General features: G+C 48.9%; 37 non-coding genes across 37 annotated transcripts; all 37 read right to left on the reverse strand.

Annotated features, from left to right (window-relative positions):
* Positions 1-33: 33 nt before the first annotated feature.
* On the reverse strand, positions 34-115 carry Trnas-uga (transfer RNA serine (anticodon UGA)). Its single transcript has one exon. It is a non-coding gene; the product is annotated as a tRNA-Ser (tRNA).
* A 697-nt stretch (positions 116-812) lies between these two features.
* On the reverse strand, positions 813-894 carry Trnas-cga (transfer RNA serine (anticodon CGA)). The gene has a single exon. It is a non-coding gene; the product is annotated as a tRNA-Ser (tRNA).
* Positions 895-1,031: 137 nt separating this feature from the next.
* Positions 1,032-1,104, reverse strand: Trnak-uuu (transfer RNA lysine (anticodon UUU)). The gene has a single exon. It is a non-coding gene; the product is annotated as a tRNA-Lys (tRNA).
* A 536-nt stretch (positions 1,105-1,640) lies between these two features.
* On the reverse strand, positions 1,641-1,713 carry Trnaf-gaa (transfer RNA phenylalanine (anticodon GAA)). The gene has a single exon. It is a non-coding gene; the product is annotated as a tRNA-Phe (tRNA).
* Positions 1,714-2,273: 560 nt separating this feature from the next.
* Positions 2,274-2,355, reverse strand: Trnas-uga (transfer RNA serine (anticodon UGA)). Its single transcript has one exon. It is a non-coding gene; the product is annotated as a tRNA-Ser (tRNA).
* A 697-nt stretch (positions 2,356-3,052) lies between these two features.
* On the reverse strand, positions 3,053-3,134 carry Trnas-cga (transfer RNA serine (anticodon CGA)). The gene has a single exon. It is a non-coding gene; the product is annotated as a tRNA-Ser (tRNA).
* A 137-nt stretch (positions 3,135-3,271) lies between these two features.
* Trnak-uuu (transfer RNA lysine (anticodon UUU)) lies at positions 3,272-3,344 on the reverse strand. Its single transcript has one exon. It is a non-coding gene; the product is annotated as a tRNA-Lys (tRNA).
* A 536-nt stretch (positions 3,345-3,880) lies between these two features.
* Positions 3,881-3,953, reverse strand: Trnaf-gaa (transfer RNA phenylalanine (anticodon GAA)). The gene has a single exon. It is a non-coding gene; the product is annotated as a tRNA-Phe (tRNA).
* Positions 3,954-4,513: 560 nt separating this feature from the next.
* Trnas-uga (transfer RNA serine (anticodon UGA)) lies at positions 4,514-4,595 on the reverse strand. Its single transcript has one exon. It is a non-coding gene; the product is annotated as a tRNA-Ser (tRNA).
* Positions 4,596-5,303: 708 nt separating this feature from the next.
* On the reverse strand, positions 5,304-5,385 carry Trnas-cga (transfer RNA serine (anticodon CGA)). The gene has a single exon. It is a non-coding gene; the product is annotated as a tRNA-Ser (tRNA).
* A 747-nt stretch (positions 5,386-6,132) lies between these two features.
* Positions 6,133-6,205, reverse strand: Trnaf-gaa (transfer RNA phenylalanine (anticodon GAA)). Its single transcript has one exon. It is a non-coding gene; the product is annotated as a tRNA-Phe (tRNA).
* A 560-nt stretch (positions 6,206-6,765) lies between these two features.
* Positions 6,766-6,847, reverse strand: Trnas-uga (transfer RNA serine (anticodon UGA)). The gene has a single exon. It is a non-coding gene; the product is annotated as a tRNA-Ser (tRNA).
* A 697-nt stretch (positions 6,848-7,544) lies between these two features.
* Positions 7,545-7,626, reverse strand: Trnas-cga (transfer RNA serine (anticodon CGA)). The gene has a single exon. It is a non-coding gene; the product is annotated as a tRNA-Ser (tRNA).
* A 137-nt stretch (positions 7,627-7,763) lies between these two features.
* Positions 7,764-7,836, reverse strand: Trnak-uuu (transfer RNA lysine (anticodon UUU)). Its single transcript has one exon. It is a non-coding gene; the product is annotated as a tRNA-Lys (tRNA).
* Positions 7,837-8,372: 536 nt separating this feature from the next.
* Positions 8,373-8,445, reverse strand: Trnaf-gaa (transfer RNA phenylalanine (anticodon GAA)). Its single transcript has one exon. It is a non-coding gene; the product is annotated as a tRNA-Phe (tRNA).
* Positions 8,446-9,005: 560 nt separating this feature from the next.
* Positions 9,006-9,087, reverse strand: Trnas-uga (transfer RNA serine (anticodon UGA)). The gene has a single exon. It is a non-coding gene; the product is annotated as a tRNA-Ser (tRNA).
* Positions 9,088-9,784: 697 nt separating this feature from the next.
* Positions 9,785-9,866, reverse strand: Trnas-cga (transfer RNA serine (anticodon CGA)). The gene has a single exon. It is a non-coding gene; the product is annotated as a tRNA-Ser (tRNA).
* Positions 9,867-10,003: 137 nt separating this feature from the next.
* Trnak-uuu (transfer RNA lysine (anticodon UUU)) lies at positions 10,004-10,076 on the reverse strand. The gene has a single exon. It is a non-coding gene; the product is annotated as a tRNA-Lys (tRNA).
* Positions 10,077-10,612: 536 nt separating this feature from the next.
* On the reverse strand, positions 10,613-10,685 carry Trnaf-gaa (transfer RNA phenylalanine (anticodon GAA)). Its single transcript has one exon. It is a non-coding gene; the product is annotated as a tRNA-Phe (tRNA).
* Positions 10,686-11,245: 560 nt separating this feature from the next.
* Positions 11,246-11,327, reverse strand: Trnas-uga (transfer RNA serine (anticodon UGA)). The gene has a single exon. It is a non-coding gene; the product is annotated as a tRNA-Ser (tRNA).
* A 708-nt stretch (positions 11,328-12,035) lies between these two features.
* On the reverse strand, positions 12,036-12,117 carry Trnas-cga (transfer RNA serine (anticodon CGA)). Its single transcript has one exon. It is a non-coding gene; the product is annotated as a tRNA-Ser (tRNA).
* A 747-nt stretch (positions 12,118-12,864) lies between these two features.
* On the reverse strand, positions 12,865-12,937 carry Trnaf-gaa (transfer RNA phenylalanine (anticodon GAA)). The gene has a single exon. It is a non-coding gene; the product is annotated as a tRNA-Phe (tRNA).
* A 560-nt stretch (positions 12,938-13,497) lies between these two features.
* On the reverse strand, positions 13,498-13,579 carry Trnas-uga (transfer RNA serine (anticodon UGA)). The gene has a single exon. It is a non-coding gene; the product is annotated as a tRNA-Ser (tRNA).
* Positions 13,580-14,276: 697 nt separating this feature from the next.
* Positions 14,277-14,358, reverse strand: Trnas-cga (transfer RNA serine (anticodon CGA)). Its single transcript has one exon. It is a non-coding gene; the product is annotated as a tRNA-Ser (tRNA).
* Positions 14,359-14,495: 137 nt separating this feature from the next.
* On the reverse strand, positions 14,496-14,568 carry Trnak-uuu (transfer RNA lysine (anticodon UUU)). Its single transcript has one exon. It is a non-coding gene; the product is annotated as a tRNA-Lys (tRNA).
* Positions 14,569-15,104: 536 nt separating this feature from the next.
* On the reverse strand, positions 15,105-15,177 carry Trnaf-gaa (transfer RNA phenylalanine (anticodon GAA)). The gene has a single exon. It is a non-coding gene; the product is annotated as a tRNA-Phe (tRNA).
* A 560-nt stretch (positions 15,178-15,737) lies between these two features.
* Positions 15,738-15,819, reverse strand: Trnas-uga (transfer RNA serine (anticodon UGA)). The gene has a single exon. It is a non-coding gene; the product is annotated as a tRNA-Ser (tRNA).
* Positions 15,820-16,516: 697 nt separating this feature from the next.
* Positions 16,517-16,598, reverse strand: Trnas-cga (transfer RNA serine (anticodon CGA)). Its single transcript has one exon. It is a non-coding gene; the product is annotated as a tRNA-Ser (tRNA).
* Positions 16,599-16,735: 137 nt separating this feature from the next.
* Trnak-uuu (transfer RNA lysine (anticodon UUU)) lies at positions 16,736-16,808 on the reverse strand. The gene has a single exon. It is a non-coding gene; the product is annotated as a tRNA-Lys (tRNA).
* A 536-nt stretch (positions 16,809-17,344) lies between these two features.
* Positions 17,345-17,417, reverse strand: Trnaf-gaa (transfer RNA phenylalanine (anticodon GAA)). Its single transcript has one exon. It is a non-coding gene; the product is annotated as a tRNA-Phe (tRNA).
* Positions 17,418-17,977: 560 nt separating this feature from the next.
* Positions 17,978-18,059, reverse strand: Trnas-uga (transfer RNA serine (anticodon UGA)). The gene has a single exon. It is a non-coding gene; the product is annotated as a tRNA-Ser (tRNA).
* A 708-nt stretch (positions 18,060-18,767) lies between these two features.
* Positions 18,768-18,849, reverse strand: Trnas-cga (transfer RNA serine (anticodon CGA)). Its single transcript has one exon. It is a non-coding gene; the product is annotated as a tRNA-Ser (tRNA).
* A 747-nt stretch (positions 18,850-19,596) lies between these two features.
* Trnaf-gaa (transfer RNA phenylalanine (anticodon GAA)) lies at positions 19,597-19,669 on the reverse strand. The gene has a single exon. It is a non-coding gene; the product is annotated as a tRNA-Phe (tRNA).
* Positions 19,670-20,229: 560 nt separating this feature from the next.
* Positions 20,230-20,311, reverse strand: Trnas-uga (transfer RNA serine (anticodon UGA)). Its single transcript has one exon. It is a non-coding gene; the product is annotated as a tRNA-Ser (tRNA).
* Positions 20,312-21,019: 708 nt separating this feature from the next.
* On the reverse strand, positions 21,020-21,101 carry Trnas-cga (transfer RNA serine (anticodon CGA)). The gene has a single exon. It is a non-coding gene; the product is annotated as a tRNA-Ser (tRNA).
* A 137-nt stretch (positions 21,102-21,238) lies between these two features.
* Trnak-uuu (transfer RNA lysine (anticodon UUU)) lies at positions 21,239-21,311 on the reverse strand. Its single transcript has one exon. It is a non-coding gene; the product is annotated as a tRNA-Lys (tRNA).
* Positions 21,312-21,847: 536 nt separating this feature from the next.
* Trnaf-gaa (transfer RNA phenylalanine (anticodon GAA)) lies at positions 21,848-21,920 on the reverse strand. The gene has a single exon. It is a non-coding gene; the product is annotated as a tRNA-Phe (tRNA).
* Positions 21,921-22,020: the final 100 nt, after the last annotated feature.

The following is a 22,020-nucleotide window of genomic DNA, read 5'->3' on the forward strand; positions in this document are numbered from 1 at the left end:
TGAACGTCCATCTTTTGAGAGCTACAAAATTTCCGCAGTCAGCAGGACTCGAACCTACGCTCCCAGAGGGAATCTGATTTCAAGTCAGACGCCTTAACCACTCGGCCACGACTGCCGGTAGCAGTAGCGTCTTCCGACAAGTGAAAGTGCACCTTTAGAAGCAATCCAATGGCAGAAAGCGGCGTGGCCTCACTCTTCTCTGTAGTGTTTCCATTGCCAGCACATTAGCCGTTACGAAAGTGTATTAATTTTCGCCTAGACATGGCGTTGAACCCAACACCCTTTGGTTGAAAATCAAACGCTCTACCGACTGAGCTATCGTACAGCTGCGTGGCGTGCGAGTGATTCGCATGACGTAATTACTGGCTTATGGCTCCAATGGCGACTTCACCGACTTCCCACTGACGCTAGTTTTCTGTCGTCTTAAGTGGTCGACATACTTGCAAGTAGCTGCGAGATCTTAAGAAAAGAAACGCTGCACCATTGCTTTTTCCGCACTCGAATGACTGAATTGCGATTCTTAAAAAAGAGAGAAATGAATGTTGGCTCTGTCCAACGCTTCCAAGCACGTCTGTGTACTCACGAACTCGGCGTCGACGCGAGAAAATGACGGGAGCGCACTCGTGGGCCTGCGACGGCTTTCTGCAGTCCCAGCGTCAGTGAGAGGAGAACCGGTAGCCACAGTAAGCAGCAGCCGTCGCGACACTCAGTATTGTTAAACGGAAATTTTCGTCTTGTTGAAGATGGCGCCATCGGTTTGCAACCGCGTTCACGTGTGTGAAAATATTTGCTCCTCTTTACGCAAAATCGCACGCAGCCGGTAGGATTCGAACCTACGCTCCCAGAGGGAATCTGATTTCGAGTCAGACGCCTTAACCACCCCGCCACGACTGCCCGTAGGTCGAGGTTCTCCGACACATGCAACTTCTACGGTTTAAAGCTATGTGGCATCAGAAAACGGCGTAGCTGCATTCTTTTCCGTAGTGTTTCCACCGCTACCAGAGGAATCGCTACCAAAGTATTAAAATATCCGCTCGAACAGGGACTTGAACCCTGGACCCTTAGGTTAAAAGCCTAATGCTCTACCGACTGAGCTATCCGGGCTCACACGACAGTACAGAACATCCCACGATGCACAGCTGTACATTGACTCATGTCCTTCACAGCTGTGCTATCGCTGCATGGAGCTGTTACTAATTAAACGTCGCCTGAATGCTGTCTACAAACGTGTCGCGCTAAGCTTGTAGCAGACTATCGAAGAATGCTGACACCCGATGCAAAAACAAACCGCAGCAGTCGTTAGGTCTCATACGTTGGAGTAGAGGATTTACGTGTTTTGTCGACACTCACTGAGTAATTGGAAATTTCACAAGCATTTCGAATGCAATGCTTCCCACGTTTTCGCTCATTTCACGGTTCCGTTGGAGACGTTCTTCACCTCCTGACACAAAAAAAGGAACGCAGTCGGTAGGACTTTTCGTATTTTCTTACTTCTCAGGGAGTTGCCTACTGTGTTCCTCTTACGGCAAGCACTAGACAACCTGAACAGTTACAGGATAGAGTCATTTTTGTTATCGGCTGTACCTACATCATCACAGACTCGGAGCAATTCCATTGGCATCAGCTTCAAAACATACGCTTGCCGAAACCCGGGATCGAACCAGGGACCTTTAGATCTTCAGTCTAACGCTCTCCCAACTGAGCTATTTCGGCTCACACCTAAGTCCGCAGATTTGCGCGTCTTCGTTAACCTCTGAATCGCCGCCAATTTCACAGTCATCTTCGTCTGATAAGACATAGGGACGCTGAAAGGCGAGCAGCAGATGCAGTGAAGTACCACACACATTTCTTCTGATTCCATCATCGTAAGAAGCAAACATGTCGACTCGATTCATGTAATATTGACTTCGCTTTCTCTAGAAAACCTTTGCTATATCGATGCCACGTGCAACTCGTGTGCAGAGAACGAGACACAAGAAGGAGTGAGCCTCTCTACCATGTGAGAGGCAGTATCTAGCAGATACACACGCTAAAACATTTGACTTGCGTTAGCTCATAAATTGCTACACGTAATTGTCTGCAAGCTAAAATGGACACATCTGCACTGACACCTGGTGGACGGCAGTGTGACGAGGCGATGAGCTGTGGCTTCTGGGTGCGACTGTAGCGCTGCAGCCAATAACACTGCACATTGCCGGCGACCCACGTGTTTAGTAGTGACGCAACTGCTAGAATGCAGCTGAACGTCCATCTTTTGAGAGCTACAAAATTTCCGCAGTCAGCAGGACTCGAACCTACGCTCCCAGAGGGAATCTGATTTCAAGTCAGACGCCTTAACCACTCGGCCACGACTGCCGGTAGCAGTAGCGTCTTCCGACAAGTGAAAGTGCACCTTTAGAAGCAATCCAATGGCAGAAAGCGGCGTGGCCTCACTCTTTTCTGTAGTGTTTCCATTGCCAGCACATTAGCCGTTACGAAAGTGTATTAATTTTCGCCTAGACATGGCGTTGAACCCAACACCCTTTGGTTGAAAATCAAACGCTCTACCGACTGAGCTATCGTACAGCTGCGTGGCGTGCGAGTGATTCGCATGACGTAATTACTGGCTTATGGCTCCAATGGCGACTTCACCGACTTCCCACTGACGCTAGTTTTCTGTCGTCTTAAGTGGTCGACATACTTGCAAGTAGCTGCGAGATCTTAAGAAAAGAAACGCTGCACCATTGCTTTTTCCGCACTCGAATGACTGAATTGCGATTCTTAAAAAAGAGAGAAATGAATGTTGGCTCTGTCCAACGCTTCCAAGCACGTCTGTGTACTCACGAACTCGGCGTCGACGCGAGAAAATGACGGGAGCGCACTCGTGGGCCTGCGACGGCTTTCTGCAGTCCCAGCGTCAGTGAGAGGAGAACCGGTAGCCACAGTAAGCAGCAGCCGTCGCGACACTCAGTATTGTTAAACGGAAATTTTCGTCTTGTTGAAGATGGCGCCATCGGTTTGCAACCGCGTTCACGTGTGTGAAAATATTTGCTCCTCTTTACGCAAAATCGCACGCAGCCGGTAGGATTCGAACCTACGCTCCCAGAGGGAATCTGATTTCGAGTCAGACGCCTTAACCACCCCGCCACGACTGCCCGTAGGTCGAGGTTCTCCGACACATGCAACTTCTACGGTTTAAAGCTATGTGGCATCAGAAAACGGCGTAGCTGCATTCTTTTCCGTAGTGTTTCCACCGCTACCAGAGGAATCGCTACCAAAGTATTAAAATATCCGCTCGAACAGGGACTTGAACCCTGGACCCTTAGGTTAAAAGCCTAATGCTCTACCGACTGAGCTATCCGGGCTCACACGACAGTACAGAACATCCCACGATGCACAGCTGTACATTGACTCATGTCCTTCACAGCTGTGCTATCGCTGCATGGAGCTGTTACTAATTAAACGTCGCCTGAATGCTGTCTACAAACGTGTCGCGCTAAGCTTGTAGCAGACTATCGAAGAATGCTGACACCCGATGCAAAAACAAACCGCAGCAGTCGTTAGGTCTCATACGTTGGAGTAGAGGATTTACGTGTTTTGTCGACACTCACTGAGTAATTGGAAATTTCACAAGCATTTCGAATGCAATGCTTCCCACGTTTTCGCTCATTTCACGGTTCCGTTGGAGACGTTCTTCACCTCCTGACACAAAAAAAGGAACGCAGTCGGTAGGACTTTTCGTATTTTCTTACTTCTCAGGGAGTTGCCTACTGTGTTCCTCTTACGGCAAGCACTAGACAACCTGAACAGTTACAGGATAGAGTCATTTTTGTTATCGGCTGTACCTACATCATCACAGACTCGGAGCAATTCCATTGGCATCAGCTTCAAAACATACGCTTGCCGAAACCCGGGATCGAACCAGGGACCTTTAGATCTTCAGTCTAACGCTCTCCCAACTGAGCTATTTCGGCTCACACCTAAGTCCGCAGATTTGCGCGTCTTCGTTAACCTCTGAATCGCCGCCAATTTCACAGTCATCTTCGTCTGATAAGACATAGGGACGCTGAAAGGCGAGCAGCAGATGCAGTGAAGTACCACACACATTTCTTCTGATTCCATCATCGTAAGAAGCAAACATGTCGACTCGATTCATGTAATATTGACTTCGCTTTCTCTAGAAAACCTTTGCTATATCGATGCCACGTGCAACTCGTGTGCAGAGAACGAGACACAAGAAGGAGTGAGCCTCTCTACCATGTGAGAGGCAGTATCTAGCAGATACACACGCTAAAACATTTGACTTGCGTTAGCTCATAAATTGCTACACGTAATTGTCTGCAAGCTAAAATGGACACATCTGCACTGACACCTGGTGGACGGCAGTGTGACGAGGCGATGAGCTGTGGCTTCTGGGTGCGACTGTAGCGCTGCAGCCAATAACACTGCACATTGCCGGCGACCCACGTGTTTAGTAGTGACGCAACTGCTAGAATGCAGCTGAACGTCCATCTTTTGAGAGCTACAAAATTTCCGCAGTCAGCAGGACTCGAACCTACGCTCCCAGAGGGAATCTGATTTCAAGTCAGACGCCTTAACCACTCGGCCACGACTGCCGGTAGCAGTAGCGTCTTCCGACAAGTGAAAGTGCACCTTTAGAAGCAATCCAATGGCAGAAAGCGGCGTGGCCTCACTCTTCTCTGTAGTGTTTCCATTGCCAGCACATTAGCCGTTACGAAAGTGTATTAATTTTCGCCTAGACATGGCGTTGAACCCAACACCCTTTGGTTGAAAATCAAACGCTCTACCGACTGAGCTATCGTACAGCTGCGTGGCGTGCGAGTGATTCGCATGACGTAATTACTGGCTTATGGCTCCAATGGCGACTTCACCGACTTCCCACTGACGCACCGCTGACGCTAGTTTTCTGTCGTCTTAAGTGGTCGACATACTTGCAAGTAGCTGCGAGATCTTAAGAAAAGAAACGCTGCACCATTGCTTTTTCCGCACTCGAATGACTGAATTGCGATTCTTAAAAAAGAGAGAAATGAATGTTGGCTCTGTCCAACGCTTCCAAGCACGTCTGTGTACTCACGAACTCGGCGCCGACGCGAGAAAATGACGGGAGCGCACTCGTGGGCCTGCGACGGCTTTCTGCAGTCCCAGCGTCAGTGAGAGGAGAACCGGTAGCCACAGTAAGCAGCAGCCGTCGCGACACTCAGTATTGTTAAACGGAAATTTTCGTCTTGTTGAAGATGGCGCCATCGGTTTGCAACCGCGTTCACGTGTGTGAAAATATTTGCTCCTCTTTACGCAAAATCGCACGCAGCCGGTAGGATTCGAACCTACGCTCCCAGAGGGAATCTGATTTCGAGTCAGACGCCTTAACCACCCCGCCACGACTGCCCGTAGGTCGAGGTTCTCCGACACATGCAACTTCTACGGTTTAAAGCTATGTGGCATCAGAAAACGGCGTAGCTGCATTCTTTTCCGTAGTGTTTCCACCGCTACCAGAGGAATCGCTACCAAAGTATTAAAATATCCGCTCGAACAGGGACTTGAACCCTGGACCCTTAGGTTAAAAAGCCTAATGCTCTACCGACTGAGCTATCCGGGCTCACACGACAGTACAGAACATCCCACGATGCACAGCTGTACATTGACTCATGTCCTTCACAGCTGTGCTATCGCTGCATGGAGCTGTTACTAATTAAACGTCGCCTGAATGCTGTCTACAAACGTGTCGCGCTAAGCTTGTAGCAGACTATCGAAGAATGCTGACACCCGATGCAAAAACAAACCGCAGCAGTCGTTAGGTCTCATACGTTGGAGTAGAGGATTTACGTGTTTTGTCGACACTCACTGAGTAATTGGAAATTTCACAAGCATTTCGAATGCAATGCTTCCCACGTTTTCGCTCATTTCACGGTTCCGTTGGAGACGTTCTTCACCTCCTGACACAAAAAAAGGAACGCAGTCGGTAGGACTTTTCGTATTTTCTTACTTCTCAGGGAGTTGCCTACTGTGTTCCTCTTACGGCAAGCACTAGACAACCTGAACAGTTACAGGATAGAGTCATTTTTGTTATCGGCTGTACCTACATCATCACAGACTCGGAGCAATTCCATTGGCATCAGCTTCAAAACATACGCTTGCCGAAACCCGGGATCGAACCAGGGACCTTTAGATCTTCAGTCTAACGCTCTCCCAACTGAGCTATTTCGGCTCACACCTAAGTCCGCAGATTTGCGCGTCTTCGTTAACCTCTGAATCGCCGCCAATTTCACAGTCATCTTCGTCTGATAAGACATAGGGACGCTGAAAGGCGAGCAGCAGATGCAGTGAAGTACCACACACATTTCTTCTGATTCCATCATCGTAAGAAGCAAACATGTCGACTCGATTCATGTAATATTGACTTCGCTTTCTCTAGAAAACCTTTGCTATATCGATGCCACGTGCAACTCGTGTGCAGAGAACGAGACACAAGAAGGAGTGAGCCTCTCTACCATGTGAGAGGCAGTATCTAGCAGATACACACGCTAAAACATTTGACTTGCGTTAGCTCATAAATTGCTACACGTAATTGTCTGCAAGCTAAAATGGACACATCTGCACTGACACCTGGTGGACGGCAGTGTGACGAGGCGATGAGCTGTGGCTTCTGGGTGCGACTGTAGCGCTGCAGCCAATAACACTGCACATTGCCGGCGACCCACGTGTTTAGTAGTGACGCAACTGCTAGAATGCAGCTGAACGTCCATCTTTTGAGAGCTACAAAATTTCCGCAGTCAGCAGGACTCGAACCTACGCTCCCAGAGGGAATCTGATTTCAAGTCAGACGCCTTAACCACTCGGCCACGACTGCCGGTAGCAGTAGCGTCTTCCGACAAGTGAAAGTGCACCTTTAGAAGCAATCCAATGGCAGAAAGCGGCGTGGCCTCACTCTTCTCTGTAGTGTTTCCATTGCCAGCACATTAGCCGTTACGAAAGTGTATTAATTTTCGCCTAGACATGGCGTTGAACCCAACACCCTTTGGTTGAAAATCAAACGCTCTACCGACTGAGCTATCGTACAGCTGCGTGGCGTGCGAGTGATTCGCATGACGTAATTACTGGCTTATGGCTCCAATGGCGACTTCACCGACTTCCCACTGACGCTAGTTTTCTGTCGTCTTAAGTGGTCGACATACTTGCAAGTAGCTGCGAGATCTTAAGAAAAGAAACGCTGCACCATTGCTTTTTCCGCACTCGAATGACTGAATTGCGATTCTTAAAAAAGAGAGAAATGAATGTTGGCTCTGTCCAACGCTTCCAAGCACGTCTGTGTACTCACGAACTCGGCGTCGACGCGAGAAAATGACGGGAGCGCACTCGTGGGCCTGCGACGGCTTTCTGCAGTCCCAGCGTCAGTGAGAGGAGAACCGGTAGCCACAGTAAGCAGCAGCCGTCGCGACACTCAGTATTGTTAAACGGAAATTTTCGTCTTGTTGAAGATGGCGCCATCGGTTTGCAACCGCGTTCACGTGTGTGAAAATATTTGCTCCTCTTTACGCAAAATCGCACGCAGCCGGTAGGATTCGAACCTACGCTCCCAGAGGGAATCTGATTTCGAGTCAGACGCCTTAACCACCCCGCCACGACTGCCCGTAGGTCGAGGTTCTCCGACACATGCAACTTCTACGGTTTAAAGCTATGTGGCATCAGAAAACGGCGTAGCTGCATTCTTTTCCGTAGTGTTTCCACCGCTACCAGAGGAATCGCTACCAAAGTATTAAAATATCCGCTCGAACAGGGACTTGAACCCTGGACCCTTAGGTTAAAAGCCTAATGCTCTACCGACTGAGCTATCCGGGCTCACACGACAGTACAGAACATCCCACGATGCACAGCTGTACATTGACTCATGTCCTTCACAGCTGTGCTATCGCTGCATGGAGCTGTTACTAATTAAACGTCGCCTGAATGCTGTCTACAAACGTGTCGCGCTAAGCTTGTAGCAGACTATCGAAGAATGCTGACACCCGATGCAAAAACAAACCGCAGCAGTCGTTAGGTCTCATACGTTGGAGTAGAGGATTTACGTGTTTTGTCGACACTCACTGAGTAATTGGAAATTTCACAAGCATTTCGAATGCAATGCTTCCCACGTTTTCGCTCATTTCACGGTTCCGTTGGAGACGTTCTTCACCTCCTGACACAAAAAAAGGAACGCAGTCGGTAGGACTTTTCGTATTTTCTTACTTCTCAGGGAGTTGCCTACTGTGTTCCTCTTACGGCAAGCACTAGACAACCTGAACAGTTACAGGATAGAGTCATTTTTGTTATCGGCTGTACCTACATCATCACAGACTCGGAGCAATTCCATTGGCATCAGCTTCAAAACATACGCTTGCCGAAACCCGGGATCGAACCAGGGACCTTTAGATCTTCAGTCTAACGCTCTCCCAACTGAGCTATTTCGGCTCACACCTAAGTCCGCAGATTTGCGCGTCTTCGTTAACCTCTGAATCGCCGCCAATTTCACAGTCATCTTCGTCTGATAAGACATAGGGACGCTGAAAGGCGAGCAGCAGATGCAGTGAAGTACCACACACATTTCTTCTGATTCCATCATCGTAAGAAGCAAACATGTCGACTCGATTCATGTAATATTGACTTCGCTTTCTCTAGAAAACCTTTGCTATATCGATGCCACGTGCAACTCGTGTGCAGAGAACGAGACACAAGAAGGAGTGAGCCTCTCTACCATGTGAGAGGCAGTATCTAGCAGATACACACGCTAAAACATTTGACTTGCGTTAGCTCATAAATTGCTACACGTAATTGTCTGCAAGCTAAAATGGACACATCTGCACTGACACCTGGTGGACGGCAGTGTGACGAGGCGATGAGCTGTGGCTTCTGGGTGCGACTGTAGCGCTGCAGCCAATAACACTGCACATTGCCGGCGACCCACGTGTTTAGTAGTGACGCAACTGCTAGAATGCAGCTGAACGTCCATCTTTTGAGAGCTACAAAATTTCCGCAGTCAGCAGGACTCGAACCTACGCTCCCAGAGGGAATCTGATTTCAAGTCAGACGCCTTAACCACTCGGCCACGACTGCCGGTAGCAGTAGCGTCTTCCGACAAGTGAAAGTGCACCTTTAGAAGCAATCCAATGGCAGAAAGCGGCGTGGCCTCACTCTTTTCTGTAGTGTTTCCATTGCCAGCACATTAGCCGTTACGAAAGTGTATTAATTTTCGCCTAGACATGGCGTTGAACCCAACACCCTTTGGTTGAAAATCAAACGCTCTACCGACTGAGCTATCGTACAGCTGCGTGGCGTGCGAGTGATTCGCATGACGTAATTACTGGCTTATGGCTCCAATGGCGACTTCACCGACTTCCCACTGACGCTAGTTTTCTGTCGTCTTAAGTGGTCGACATACTTGCAAGTAGCTGCGAGATCTTAAGAAAAGAAACGCTGCACCATTGCTTTTTCCGCACTCGAATGACTGAATTGCGATTCTTAAAAAAGAGAGAAATGAATGTTGGCTCTGTCCAACGCTTCCAAGCACGTCTGTGTACTCACGAACTCGGCGTCGACGCGAGAAAATGACGGGAGCGCACTCGTGGGCCTGCGACGGCTTTCTGCAGTCCCAGCGTCAGTGAGAGGAGAACCGGTAGCCACAGTAAGCAGCAGCCGTCGCGACACTCAGTATTGTTAAACGGAAATTTTCGTCTTGTTGAAGATGGCGCCATCGGTTTGCAACCGCGTTCACGTGTGTGAAAATATTTGCTCCTCTTTACGCAAAATCGCACGCAGCCGGTAGGATTCGAACCTACGCTCCCAGAGGGAATCTGATTTCGAGTCAGACGCCTTAACCACCCCGCCACGACTGCCCGTAGGTCGAGGTTCTCCGACACATGCAACTTCTACGGTTTAAAGCTATGTGGCATCAGAAAACGGCGTAGCTGCATTCTTTTCCGTAGTGTTTCCACCGCTACCAGAGGAATCGCTACCAAAGTATTAAAATATCCGCTCGAACAGGGACTTGAACCCTGGACCCTTAGGTTAAAAGCCTAATGCTCTACCGACTGAGCTATCCGGGCTCACACGACAGTACAGAACATCCCACGATGCACAGCTGTACATTGACTCATGTCCTTCACAGCTGTGCTATCGCTGCATGGAGCTGTTACTAATTAAACGTCGCCTGAATGCTGTCTACAAACGTGTCGCGCTAAGCTTGTAGCAGACTATCGAAGAATGCTGACACCCGATGCAAAAACAAACCGCAGCAGTCGTTAGGTCTCATACGTTGGAGTAGAGGATTTACGTGTTTTGTCGACACTCACTGAGTAATTGGAAATTTCACAAGCATTTCGAATGCAATGCTTCCCACGTTTTCGCTCATTTCACGGTTCCGTTGGAGACGTTCTTCACCTCCTGACACAAAAAAAGGAACGCAGTCGGTAGGACTTTTCGTATTTTCTTACTTCTCAGGGAGTTGCCTACTGTGTTCCTCTTACGGCAAGCACTAGACAACCTGAACAGTTACAGGATAGAGTCATTTTTGTTATCGGCTGTACCTACATCATCACAGACTCGGAGCAATTCCATTGGCATCAGCTTCAAAACATACGCTTGCCGAAACCCGGGATCGAACCAGGGACCTTTAGATCTTCAGTCTAACGCTCTCCCAACTGAGCTATTTCGGCTCACACCTAAGTCCGCAGATTTGCGCGTCTTCGTTAACCTCTGAATCGCCGCCAATTTCACAGTCATCTTCGTCTGATAAGACATAGGGACGCTGAAAGGCGAGCAGCAGATGCAGTGAAGTACCACACACATTTCTTCTGATTCCATCATCGTAAGAAGCAAACATGTCGACTCGATTCATGTAATATTGACTTCGCTTTCTCTAGAAAACCTTTGCTATATCGATGCCACGTGCAACTCGTGTGCAGAGAACGAGACACAAGAAGGAGTGAGCCTCTCTACCATGTGAGAGGCAGTATCTAGCAGATACACACGCTAAAACATTTGACTTGCGTTAGCTCATAAATTGCTACACGTAATTGTCTGCAAGCTAAAATGGACACATCTGCACTGACACCTGGTGGACGGCAGTGTGACGAGGCGATGAGCTGTGGCTTCTGGGTGCGACTGTAGCGCTGCAGCCAATAACACTGCACATTGCCGGCGACCCACGTGTTTAGTAGTGACGCAACTGCTAGAATGCAGCTGAACGTCCATCTTTTGAGAGCTACAAAATTTCCGCAGTCAGCAGGACTCGAACCTACGCTCCCAGAGGGAATCTGATTTCAAGTCAGACGCCTTAACCACTCGGCCACGACTGCCGGTAGCAGTAGCGTCTTCCGACAAGTGAAAGTGCACCTTTAGAAGCAATCCAATGGCAGAAAGCGGCGTGGCCTCACTCTTCTCTGTAGTGTTTCCATTGCCAGCACATTAGCCGTTACGAAAGTGTATTAATTTTCGCCTAGACATGGCGTTGAACCCAACACCCTTTGGTTGAAAATCAAACGCTCTACCGACTGAGCTATCGTACAGCTGCGTGGCGTGCGAGTGATTCGCATGACGTAATTACTGGCTTATGGCTCCAATGGCGACTTCACCGACTTCCCACTGACGCACCGCTGACGCTAGTTTTCTGTCGTCTTAAGTGGTCGACATACTTGCAAGTAGCTGCGAGATCTTAAGAAAAGAAACGCTGCACCATTGCTTTTTCCGCACTCGAATGACTGAATTGCGATTCTTAAAAAAGAGAGAAATGAATGTTGGCTCTGTCCAACGCTTCCAAGCACGTCTGTGTACTCACGAACTCGGCGCCGACGCGAGAAAATGACGGGAGCGCACTCGTGGGCCTGCGACGGCTTTCTGCAGTCCCAGCGTCAGTGAGAGGAGAACCGGTAGCCACAGTAAGCAGCAGCCGTCGCGACACTCAGTATTGTTAAACGGAAATTTTCGTCTTGTTGAAGATGGCGCCATCGGTTTGCAACCGCGTTCACGTGTGTGAAAATATTTGCTCCTCTTTACGCAAAATCGCACGCAGCCGGTAGGATTCGAACCTACGCTCCCAGAGGGAATCTGATTTCGAGTCAGACGCCTTAACCACCCCGCCACGACTGCCCGTAGGTCGAGGTTCTCCGACACATGCAACTTCTACGGTTTAAAGCTATGTGGCATCAGAAAACGGCGTAGCTGCATTCTTTTCCGTAGTGTTTCCACCGCTACCAGAGGAATCGCTACCAAAGTATTAAAATATCCGCTCGAACAGGGACTTGAACCCTGGACCCTTAGGTTAAAAAGCCTAATGCTCTACCGACTGAGCTATCCGGGCTCACACGACAGTACAGAACATCCCACGATGCACAGCTGTACATTGACTCATGTCCTTCACAGCTGTGCTATCGCTGCATGGAGCTGTTACTAATTAAACGTCGCCTGAATGCTGTCTACAAACGTGTCGCGCTAAGCTTGTAGCAGACTATCGAAGAATGCTGACACCCGATGCAAAAACAAACCGCAGCAGTCGTTAGGTCTCATACGTTGGAGTAGAGGATTTACGTGTTTTGTCGACACTCACTGAGTAATTGGAAATTTCACAAGCATTTCGAATGCAATGCTTCCCACGTTTTCGCTCATTTCACGGTTCCGTTGGAGACGTTCTTCACCTCCTGACACAAAAAAAGGAACGCAGTCGGTAGGACTTTTCGTATTTTCTTACTTCTCAGGGAGTTGCCTACTGTGTTCCTCTTACGGCAAGCACTAGACAACCTGAACAGTTACAGGATAGAGTCATTTTTGTTATCGGCTGTACCTACATCATCACAGACTCGGAGCAATTCCATTGGCATCAGCTTCAAAACATACGCTTGCCGAAACCCGGGATCGAACCAGGGACCTTTAGATCTTCAGTCTAACGCTCTCCCAACTGAGCTATTTCGGCTCACACCTAAGTCCGCAGATTTGCGCGTCTTCGTTAACCTCTGAATCGCCGCCAATTTCACAGTCATCTTCGTCTGATAAGACATAGGGACGCTGAAAGGCGAGCAGCAGATGCAGTGAAGTACCACACACATTTCTTCTGATTCCATCATCGTAAGAAGCAAACATGTCGACTCGATTCATGTAATATTGACTTCGCTTTCTCTAGAAAACCTTTGCTATATCGATGCCACGTGCAACTCGTGTGCAGAGAACGAGACACAAGAAGGAGTGAGCCTCTCTACCATGTGAGAGGCAGTATCTAGCAGATACACACGCTAAAACATTTGACTTGCGTTAGCTCATAAATTGCTACACGTAATTGTCTGCAAGCTAAAATGGACACATCTGCACTGACACCTGGTGGACGGCAGTGTGACGAGGCGATGAGCTGTGGCTTCTGGGTGCGACTGTAGCGCTGCAGCCAATAACACTGCACATTGCCGGCGACCCACGTGTTTAGTAGTGACGCAACTGCTAGAATGCAGCTGAACGTCCATCTTTTGAGAGCTACAAAATTTCCGCAGTCAGCAGGACTCGAACCTACGCTCCCAGAGGGAATCTGATTTCAAGTCAGACGCCTTAACCACTCGGCCACGACTGCCGGTAGCAGTAGCGTCTTCCGACAAGTGAAAGTGCACCTTTAGAAGCAATCCAATGGCAGAAAGCGGCGTGGCCTCACTCTTCTCTGTAGTGTTTCCATTGCCAGCACATTAGCCGTTACGAAAGTGTATTAATTTTCGCCTAGACATGGCGTTGAACCCAACACCCTTTGGTTGAAAATCAAACGCTCTACCGACTGAGCTATCGTACAGCTGCGTGGCGTGCGAGTGATTCGCATGACGTAATTACTGGCTTATGGCTCCAATGGCGACTTCACCGACTTCCCACTGACGCTAGTTTTCTGTCGTCTTAAGTGGTCGACATACTTGCAAGTAGCTGCGAGATCTTAAGAAAAGAAACGCTGCACCATTGCTTTTTCCGCACTCGAATGACTGAATTGCGATTCTTAAAAAAGAGAGAAATGAATGTTGGCTCTGTCCAACGCTTCCAAGCACGTCTGTGTACTCACGAACTCGGCGTCGACGCGAGAAAATGACGGGAGCGCACTCGTGGGCCTGCGACGGCTTTCTGCAGTCCCAGCGTCAGTGAGAGGAGAACCGGTAGCCACAGTAAGCAGCAGCCGTCGCGACACTCAGTATTGTTAAACGGAAATTTTCGTCTTGTTGAAGATGGCGCCATCGGTTTGCAACCGCGTTCACGTGTGTGAAAATATTTGCTCCTCTTTACGCAAAATCGCACGCAGCCGGTAGGATTCGAACCTACGCTCCCAGAGGGAATCTGATTTCGAGTCAGACGCCTTAACCACCCCGCCACGACTGCCCGTAGGTCGAGGTTCTCCGACACATGCAACTTCTACGGTTTAAAGCTATGTGGCATCAGAAAACGGCGTAGCTGCATTCTTTTCCGTAGTGTTTCCACCGCTACCAGAGGAATCGCTACCAAAGTATTAAAATATCCGCTCGAACAGGGACTTGAACCCTGGACCCTTAGGTTAAAAGCCTAATGCTCTACCGACTGAGCTATCCGGGCTCACACGACAGTACAGAACATCCCACGATGCACAGCTGTACATTGACTCATGTCCTTCACAGCTGTGCTATCGCTGCATGGAGCTGTTACTAATTAAACGTCGCCTGAATGCTGTCTACAAACGTGTCGCGCTAAGCTTGTAGCAGACTATCGAAGAATGCTGACACCCGATGCAAAAACAAACCGCAGCAGTCGTTAGGTCTCATACGTTGGAGTAGAGGATTTACGTGTTTTGTCGACACTCACTGAGTAATTGGAAATTTCACAAGCATTTCGAATGCAATGCTTCCCACGTTTTCGCTCATTTCACGGTTCCGTTGGAGACGTTCTTCACCTCCTGACACAAAAAAAGGAACGCAGTCGGTAGGACTTTTCGTATTTTCTTACTTCTCAGGGAGTTGCCTACTGTGTTCCTCTTACGGCAAGCACTAGACAACCTGAACAGTTACAGGATAGAGTCATTTTTGTTATCGGCTGTACCTACATCATCACAGACTCGGAGCAATTCCATTGGCATCAGCTTCAAAACATACGCTTGCCGAAACCCGGGATCGAACCAGGGACCTTTAGATCTTCAGTCTAACGCTCTCCCAACTGAGCTATTTCGGCTCACACCTAAGTCCGCAGATTTGCGCGTCTTCGTTAACCTCTGAATCGCCGCCAATTTCACAGTCATCTTCGTCTGATAAGACATAGGGACGCTGAAAGGCGAGCAGCAGATGCAGTGAAGTACCACACACATTTCTTCTGATTCCATCATCGTAAGAAGCAAACATGTCGACTCGATTCATGTAATATTGACTTCGCTTTCTCTAGAAAACCTTTGCTATATCGATGCCACGTGCAACTCGTGTGCAGAGAACGAGACACAAGAAGGAGTGAGCCTCTCTACCATGTGAGAGGCAGTATCTAGCAGATACACACGCTAAAACATTTGACTTGCGTTAGCTCATAAATTGCTACACGTAATTGTCTGCAAGCTAAAATGGACACATCTGCACTGACACCTGGTGGACGGCAGTGTGACGAGGCGATGAGCTGTGGCTTCTGGGTGCGACTGTAGCGCTGCAGCCAATAACACTGCACATTGCCGGCGACCCACGTGTTTAGTAGTGACGCAACTGCTAGAATGCAGCTGAACGTCCATCTTTTGAGAGCTACAAAATTTCCGCAGTCAGCAGGACTCGAACCTACGCTCCCAGAGGGAATCTGATTTCAAGTCAGACGCCTTAACCACTCGGCCACGACTGCCGGTAGCAGTAGCGTCTTCCGACAAGTGAAAGTGCACCTTTAGAAGCAATCCAATGGCAGAAAGCGGCGTGGCCTCACTCTTTTCTGTAGTGTTTCCATTGCCAGCACATTAGCCGTTACGAAAGTGTATTAATTTTCGCCTAGACATGGCGTTGAACCCAACACCCTTTGGTTGAAAATCAAACGCTCTACCGACTGAGCTATCGTACAGCTGCGTGGCGTGCGAGTGATTCGCATGACGTAATTACTGGCTTATGGCTCCAATGGCGACTTCACCGACTTCCCACTGACGCTAGTTTTCTGTCGTCTTAAGTGGTCGACATACTTGCAAGTAGCTGCGAGATCTTAAGAAAAGAAACGCTGCACCATTGCTTTTTCCGCACTCGAATGACTGAATTGCGATTCTTAAAAAAGAGAGAAATGAATGTTGGCTCTGTCCAACGCTTCCAAGCACGTCTGTGTACTCACGAACTCGGCGTCGACGCGAGAAAATGACGGGAGCGCACTCGTGGGCCTGCGACGGCTTTCTGCAGTCCCAGCGTCAGTGAGAGGAGAACCGGTAGCCACAGTAAGCAGCAGCCGTCGCGACACTCAGTATTGTTAAACGGAAATTTTCGTCTTGTTGAAGATGGCGCCATCGGTTTGCAACCGCGTTCACGTGTGTGAAAATATTTGCTCCTCTTTACGCAAAATCGCACGCAGCCGGTAGGATTCGAACCTACGCTCCCAGAGGGAATCTGATTTCGAGTCAGACGCCTTAACCACCCCGCCACGACTGCCCGTAGGTCGAGGTTCTCCGACACATGCAACTTCTACGGTTTAAAGCTATGTGGCATCAGAAAACGGCGTAGCTGCATTCTTTTCCGTAGTGTTTCCACCGCTACCAGAGGAATCGCTACCAAAGTATTAAAATATCCGCTCGAACAGGGACTTGAACCCTGGACCCTTAGGTTAAAAGCCTAATGCTCTACCGACTGAGCTATCCGGGCTCACACGACAGTACAGAACATCCCACGATGCACAGCTGTACATTGACTCATGTCCTTCACAGCTGTGCTATCGCTGCATGGAGCTGTTACTAATTAAACGTCGCCTGAATGCTGTCTACAAACGTGTCGCGCTAAGCTTGTAGCAGACTATCGAAGAATGCTGACACCCGATGCAAAAACAAACCGCAGCAGTCGTTAGGTCTCATACGTTGGAGTAGAGGATTTACGTGTTTTGTCGACACTCACTGAGTAATTGGAAATTTCACAAGCATTTCGAATGCAATGCTTCCCACGTTTTCGCTCATTTCACGGTTCCGTTGGAGACGTTCTTCACCTCCTGACACAAAAAAAGGAACGCAGTCGGTAGGACTTTTCGTATTTTCTTACTTCTCAGGGAGTTGCCTACTGTGTTCCTCTTACGGCAAGCACTAGACAACCTGAACAGTTACAGGATAGAGTCATTTTTGTTATCGGCTGTACCTACATCATCACAGACTCGGAGCAATTCCATTGGCATCAGCTTCAAAACATACGCTTGCCGAAACCCGGGATCGAACCAGGGACCTTTAGATCTTCAGTCTAACGCTCTCCCAACTGAGCTATTTCGGCTCACACCTAAGTCCGCAGATTTGCGCGTCTTCGTTAACCTCTGAATCGCCGCCAATTTCACAGTCATCTTCGTCTGATAAGACATAGGGACGCTGAAAGGCGAGCAGCAGATGCAGTGAAGTACCACACACATTTCTTCTGATTCCATCATCGTAAGAAGCAAACATGTCGACTCGATTCATGTAATATTGACTTCGCTTTCTCTAGAAAACCTTTGCTATATCGATGCCACGTGCAACTCGTGTGCAGAGAACGAGACACAAGAAGGAGTGAGCCTCTCTACCATGTGAGAGGCAGTATCTAGCAGATACACACGCTAAAACATTTGACTTGCGTTAGCTCATAAATTGCTACACGTAATTGTCTGCAAGCTAAAATGGACACATCTGCACTGACACCTGGTGGACGGCAGTGTGACGAGGCGATGAGCTGTGGCTTCTGGGTGCGACTGTAGCGCTGCAGCCAATAACACTGCACATTGCCGGCGACCCACGTGTTTAGTAGTGACGCAACTGCTAGAATGCAGCTGAACGTCCATCTTTTGAGAGCTACAAAATTTCCGCAGTCAGCAGGACTCGAACCTACGCTCCCAGAGGGAATCTGATTTCAAGTCAGACGCCTTAACCACTCGGCCACGACTGCCGGTAGCAGTAGCGTCTTCCGACAAGTGAAAGTGCACCTTTAGAAGCAATCCAATGGCAGAAAGCGGCGTGGCCTCACTCTTCTCTGTAGTGTTTCCATTGCCAGCACATTAGCCGTTACGAAAGTGTATTAATTTTCGCCTAGACATGGCGTTGAACCCAACACCCTTTGGTTGAAAATCAAACGCTCTACCGACTGAGCTATCGTACAGCTGCGTGGCGTGCGAGTGATTCGCATGACGTAATTACTGGCTTATGGCTCCAATGGCGACTTCACCGACTTCCCACTGACGCACCGCTGACGCTAGTTTTCTGTCGTCTTAAGTGGTCGACATACTTGCAAGTAGCTGCGAGATCTTAAGAAAAGAAACGCTGCACCATTGCTTTTTCCGCACTCGAATGACTGAATTGCGATTCTTAAAAAAGAGAGAAATGAATGTTGGCTCTGTCCAACGCTTCCAAGCACGTCTGTGTACTCACGAACTCGGCGCCGACGCGAGAAAATGACGGGAGCGCACTCGTGGGCCTGCGACGGCTTTCTGCAGTCCCAGCGTCAGTGAGAGGAGAACCGGTAGCCACAGTAAGCAGCAGCCGTCGCGACACTCAGTATTGTTAAACGGAAATTTTCGTCTTGTTGAAGATGGCGCCATCGGTTTGCAACCGCGTTCACGTGTGTGAAAATATTTGCTCCTCTTTACGCAAAATCGCACGCAGCCGGTAGGATTCGAACCTACGCTCCCAGAGGGAATCTGATTTCGAGTCAGACGCCTTAACCACCCCGCCACGACTGCCCGTAGGTCGAGGTTCTCCGACACATGCAACTTCTACGGTTTAAAGCTATGTGGCATCAGAAAACGGCGTAGCTGCATTCTTTTCCGTAGTGTTTCCACCGCTACCAGAGGAATCGCTACCAAAGTATTAAAATATCCGCTCGAACAGGGACTTGAACCCTGGACCCTTAGGTTAAAAAGCCTAATGCTCTACCGACTGAGCTATCCGGGCTCACACGACAGTACAGAACATCCCACGATGCACAGCTGTACATTGACTCATGTCCTTCACAGCTGTGCTATCGCTGCATGGAGCTGTTACTAATTAAACGTCGCCTGAATGCTGTCTACAAACGTGTCGCGCTAAGCTTGTAGCAGACTATCGAAGAATGCTGACACCCGATGCAAAAACAAACCGCAGCAGTCGTTAGGTCTCATACGTTGGAGTAGAGGATTTACGTGTTTTGTCGACACTCACTGAGTAATTGGAAATTTCACAAGCATTTCGAATGCAATGCTTCCCACGTTTTCGCTCATTTCACGGTTCCGTTGGAGACGTTCTTCACCTCCTGACACAAAAAAAGGAACGCAGTCGGTAGGACTTTTCGTATTTTCTTACTTCTCAGGGAGTTGCCTACTGTGTTCCTCTTACGGCAAGCACTAGACAACCTGAACAGTTACAGGATAGAGTCATTTTTGTTATCGGCTGTACCTACATCATCACAGACTCGGAGCAATTCCATTGGCATCAGCTTCAAAACATACGCTTGCCGAAACCCGGGATCGAACCAGGGACCTTTAGATCTTCAGTCTAACGCTCTCCCAACTGAGCTATTTCGGCTCACACCTAAGTCCGCAGATTTGCGCGTCTTCGTTAACCTCTGAATCGCCGCCAATTTCACAGTCATCTTCGTCTGATAAGACATAGGGACGCTGAAAGGCGAGCAGCAGATGCAGTGAAGTACCACACACATTTCTTCTGATTCCATCATCGTAAGAAGCAAACATGTCGACTCGATTCATGTAATATTGACTTCGCTTTCTCTAGAAAACCTTTGCTATATCGATGCCACGTGCAACTCGTGTGCAGAGAACGAGACACAAGAAGGAGTGAGCCTCTCTACCATGTGAGAGGCAGTATCTAGCAGATACACACGCTAAAACATTTGACTTGCGTTAGCTCATAAATTGCTACACGTAATTGTCTGCAAGCTAAAATGGACACATCTGCACTGACACCTGGTGGACGGCAGTGTGACGAGGCGATGAGCTGTGGCTTCTGGGTGCGACTGTAGCGCTGCAGCCAATAACACTGCACATTGCCGGCGACCCACGTGTTTAGTAGTGACGCAACTGCTAGAATGCAGCTGAACGTCCATCTTTTGAGAGCTACAAAATTTCCGCAGTCAGCAGGACTCGAACCTACGCTCCCAGAGGGAATCTGATTTCAAGTCAGACGCCTTAACCACTCGGCCACGACTGCCGGTAGCAGTAGCGTCTTCCGACAAGTGAAAGTGCACCTTTAGAAGCAATCCAATGGCAGAAAGCGGCGTGGCCTCACTCTTTTCTGTAGTGTTTCCATTGCCAGCACATTAGCCGTTACGAAAGTGTATTAATTTTCACCAAGACATGGCGTTGAACCCAACACCCTTTGGTTGAAAATCAAACGCTCTACCGACTGAGCTATCGTACAGCTGCGTGGCGGGCGAGTGATTCGCATGACGTAATTACTGGCTTATGGCTCCAATGGCGACTTCACCGACTTCCCACTGACGCACCGCTGACGCTAGTTTTCTGTCGTCTTAAGTGGTCGACATACTTGCAAGTAGCTGCGAGATCTTAAGAAAAGAAACGCTGCACCATTGCTTTTTCCGCACTCGAATGACTGAATTGCGATTCTTAAAAAAGAGAGAAATGAATGTTGGCTCTGTCCAACGCTTCCAAGCACGTCTGTGTACTCACGAACTCGGCGTCGACGCGAGAAAATGACGGGAGCGCACTCGTGGGCCTGCGACGGCTTTCTGCAGTCCCAGCGTCAGTGAGAGGAGAACCGGTAGCCACAGTAAGCAGCAGCCGTCGCGACACTCAGTATTGTTAAACGGAAATTTTCGTCTTGTTGAAGATGGCGCCATCGGTTTGCAACCGCGTTCACGTGTGTGAAAATATTTGCTCCTCTTTACGCAAAATCGCACGCAGCCGGTAGGATTCGAACCTACGCTCCCAGAGGGAATCTGATTTCGAGTCAGACGCCTTAACCACCCCGCCACGACTGCCCGTAGGTCGAGGTTCTCCGACACATGCAACTTCTACGGTTTAAAGCTATGTGGCATCAGAAAACGGCGTAGCTGCATTCTTTTCCGTAGTGTTTCCACCGCTACCAGAGGAATCGCTACCAAAGTATTAAAATATCCGCTCGAACAGGGACTTGAACCCTGGACCCTTAGGTTAAAAGCCTAATGCTCTACCGACTGAGCTATCCGGGCTCACACGACAGTACAGAACATCCCACGATGCACAGCTGTACATTGACTCATGTCCTTCACAGCTGTGCTATCGCTGCATGGAGCTGTTACTAATTAAACGTCGCCTGAATGCTGTCTACAAACGTGTCGCGCTAAGCTTGTAGCAGACTATCGAAGAATGCTGACACCCGATGCAAAAACAAACCGCAGCAGTCGTTAGGTCTCATACGTTGGAGTAGAGGATTTACGTGTTTTGTCGACACTCACTGAGTAATTGGAAATTTCACAAGCATTTCGAATGCAATGCTTCCCACGTTTGCGCTCATTTCACGGTTCCGTTGGAGACGTTCTTCACCTCCTGACACAAAAAAAGGAACGCAGTCGGTAGGACTTTTCGTATTTTCTTACTTCTCAGGGAGTTGCCTACTGTGTTCCTCTTACGGCAAGCACTAGACAACCTGAACAGTTACAGGATAGAGTCATTTTTGTTATCGGCTGTACCTACATCATCACAGACTCGGAGCAATTCCATTGGCATCAGCTTCAAAACATACGCTTGCCGAAACCCGGGATCGAACCAGGGACCTTTAGATCTTCAGTCTAACGCTCTCCCAACTGAGCTATTTCGGCTCACACCAAAGTCCGCAGATTTGCGCGTCTTCGTTAACCTCTGAATCGCCGCCAATTTCACAGTCATCTTCGTCTGATAAGACATAGGGACGCTGAAAGG

Source organism: Schistocerca gregaria, unplaced genomic scaffold (genome assembly GCF_023897955.1).
Source record: "Schistocerca gregaria isolate iqSchGreg1 unplaced genomic scaffold, iqSchGreg1.2 ptg000857l, whole genome shotgun sequence".
NCBI classification, from domain to species: Eukaryota; Metazoa; Arthropoda; class Insecta; order Orthoptera; family Acrididae; genus Schistocerca; species Schistocerca gregaria.